Source organism: Rhagoletis zephyria, unplaced genomic scaffold (assembly GCF_001687245.7).
Source record: "Rhagoletis zephyria isolate East Lansing unplaced genomic scaffold, Rhagoletis_zephyria_1.1 Rzeph_scaffold_02297, whole genome shotgun sequence".
Classification (NCBI taxonomy): domain Eukaryota; kingdom Metazoa; phylum Arthropoda; class Insecta; order Diptera; family Tephritidae; genus Rhagoletis; species Rhagoletis zephyria.
Window position 1 is genome coordinate 83,492 of NW_016159381.1, and position 3,245 is coordinate 86,736.

At 32.3% G+C, this 3,245-nt stretch overlaps 1 long non-coding RNA gene across 1 annotated transcript in view; it reads left to right on the top strand.

Annotated features, from left to right (window-relative positions):
* Positions 1 to 1,525, top strand: part of LOC108366509 (uncharacterized) — a 17,844-nt gene extending 16,319 nt beyond the window's left edge. The window contains exon 3 of the long non-coding RNA XR_001848095.1: positions 1,515 to 1,525. This is a non-coding gene — a long non-coding RNA (uncharacterized LOC108366509). The remainder of the gene's footprint in view (positions 1 to 1,514) is intronic.
* The last annotated feature ends 1,720 nt before the right edge of the window (positions 1,526 to 3,245 follow it).

Here is a 3,245-nt window from a genome sequence, read left to right on the forward strand (position 1 = left end):
ATAGATATTAAAATAATTCAACGATATTAATAGAAAGGTGCACACACATGCATTTACATATGTATGTACATACAAACGAGCACCAATTAATTTTATTTAAAGAAATGGCGTGTCGTCTATTTCCGCTGTAGCGAACGTAGTACATAGGGCTACATCTAGATGTCATCTACCTCGCCGTATTCACTACAGATGTCGCCCTATGCACTAGACTTTTTTATAGGAACTTTGCAAAGCAAAGGTTTTATGGTGTCGGACACACAACATTGAAAGTTTCTGGATCCACAACATTGAAAGTTTCTGGAGCCACAACATTGCAAGTTGATAAAAGCGTTGTAAAATAGCCAACTCTCAACTTTTCGTGTGCGTTGCTCGTCAGCTGTTGCAAATACATAAATAAAATTATGTGAAATATTTTTCGCTTTTAATCAAATGAGGGCAAGCAATATCGTTTTTCATGCAATTATTGATATGAAATACTAATTTATATGTCGTTAATATGTTAATTTACATTTACATAATACATTTGTATACTAATTTGCAACTTTCTATTCAGATTTTTCGAAAAATTCTGAAAATGCAGTTTTATAGCCCACTCAATTTTAGTATAACAAAGTTCAAGTTAAAATTTGGCAGTTTATTGAATTTTCCTGAGTTTTTCACAAAGTTTAGAGATTTTATTTTTATGTGTTTTTGTGTAGAATGAACTATGTTTTTATAAAAAATTAGGATTAAAATCTTTGCATATATTGCGAAAAATTTTCTGCCCCATTACTTGTGTACGTCACTCTATGTGGAGTATAAGTATTTATTTTATCTCTAAATACAACAAATGAGTTGCTTTGTTTTCTGAATATTATAGATATTTCTTCAACAACTGAATTGAAAAACTATAATTTTTTACTGAAATCTACTTCAGTTTATTATTAACTCTGTCACATGAAAACAAAAAAACCGGTGAGGGAACGCTGGTTGGAGATGCGCTTGGCCAAAATAAGTCCGGACTCGCTCTTTGTATTGCGCGACAGCGTTCAAGTAAAAGTAGCGGTTTTTCACGTTGCGATCCATTTTTTTCTCAACAGAATATTTTAGAGAGTAAAATTTTGCATATATGGTTTTTTTTCTGTGTGAAAAAGTGGTGGAGAAGACTATTATTTTTATATTTTTAGCAACAATTTTCCCTTAAAAATTATTTTTAAATAAATAAGACCTATATTCTTGAAGAATTTTTAATAACAATGAAAATGATGGTTAAATTGAACAGGAAAAAAAACACTTGTCGATATATAAGAAAAAAACAATTTTTTTCTAAAATCAAGGTTAAAATTTGTTTGCACTGCCAATATCTATGAAAAAATACCACTGCTGATTGGAAATTAAATATCACATAATTCAAATGGCCCGTTTCATAAATTCTGACTCATATTCATGTGTATATTTTAATCTTCTTATGTTTAAAAATCCAACTTCAACATCTTTAAACAGGTTTTGTTTCAAAAACAAATAGTTTTCAGTAGTAGAATTACATGCTCTTTTTAGACTGTAGGTATATACATTAGGGTAATCCAAAATAACGATCCTAACAAATTAATGGCACTAAAATAACTTGTTTATAATGACTTTTGCTTAAATTTTAAAATCAAAAGTTATCAACACAAATTCTATGGGACTGAGAAATATTCTTTTCTTCTTTTTAGTCTATTTATAAAAGCGTGATATAATAAAAAATTTTTATATTTTATTTATTTTGTATCTTCTTCACTAGAGCAGTTTGAACTTATTATTCTCACTAAAGTTTGTGCTCCTTTTCTCATTGGTTCTAAAATTGTGCTTCGGCAATTTTATTTTAAAATAATGGTTAAAGCACTTAATTATTTTCTGACGGTATATTAAATAATCTAAGACATTCAATTTAAATTTTTGACACAAGTAAATATATCTAAAAATTAATTGTAAAAGCTGTCTCAAAAAATATACATGTACTAGCAGACCCGGCGAACTTCGTCCCGCCCAAGATTTTTATATATTTTATTGAAACTTTTTGGTCCTACTTTTTCACCAACAATTCACGTTTACGATTTTCATTGGCACATTTGTCTGCTAAGATTAAGGTTTGGTGGTNAGTTGTGCGGCATTTCATAGCACGGTTATTCGCAAAGCGAAATAAATTTTTTCCTCTTTACTCCCTGGCGGCAACAATGACCCGGTTCTATAGTGAATGTCCTAGAAGCTTTACAGTATAGTAGGTGGCAATTTTAAACTGGGTGGGAATCATTGTTCTACAGAAATGCAATATACATATACGTATTTCTGACGAAATACCTTAAAAGTTTGAACGCATAATAATATTGGAAAATCACATCCATTGGGCCAATTGTAACGCAGGAGCGTTCGATATACTCAATGGTGCAACAGATCGATTTAATCTGGCCTTCACGGCCCCTTTTCTCACTTGGCTATTTTTAGTAATAGTTCGACTGCAGCACCACTTGGCAGCACGTTTTTGCAATAGTATTGCATACATATTTAAAACATTAGCCAAATCGGATCATAAATAAGATTTTTAGTAATAACTCAACTACAGCGCCAACTGTCGGATTAAATTGTGAACTAAACCATCCAGAGACCCACTCAAATACACAAAAAGTTTCGTTAAAATCCGTACAACCATTTAGGAGGACTTCACTCACAAACACACCTACAGAAGAATAAAAAAATTCATTCAAAGATAGCTAAAGGTCGGTACGTTTGTAGGCCTGACACCCCTTTTCAAATAGCCCAAATTTTCTCCATGAGTATGAGCTTGATTTCAACTATATACATATCTCCATACGAAGTTCCGGTACTATACCATGAATACTTTCAGAGATATGCAGTATAAAAATTCGATTTATATGGGAGGTTCCACGCCCCCCTTTCCAACAGCTGCCCTCGTTCTTCATGAGTATGCGATTGATTTCGTATATCTCCATACCAAGTTCCAGAACTCTACCATGAATACTTCCAAAGATAGGCAGTATGAAAAATTCGGTTTGTATGGAAGATGCCACGCCCCCTTTTCCAATAGTTCCTGTTTCTCTCCAAGAGTATGCGATTTATTCCGTACATCTCCATACAAAACTCTAGAACTCAACCAAAAAATTTCCAGAGATAAGCAGTATGAAAAATTCGGTTTGTGTGGGAGATGCCAGACCCCTTTTTACAATAGCTAAAATTTTTCTCCAAGGGTATGCGATTGATTTCGTATA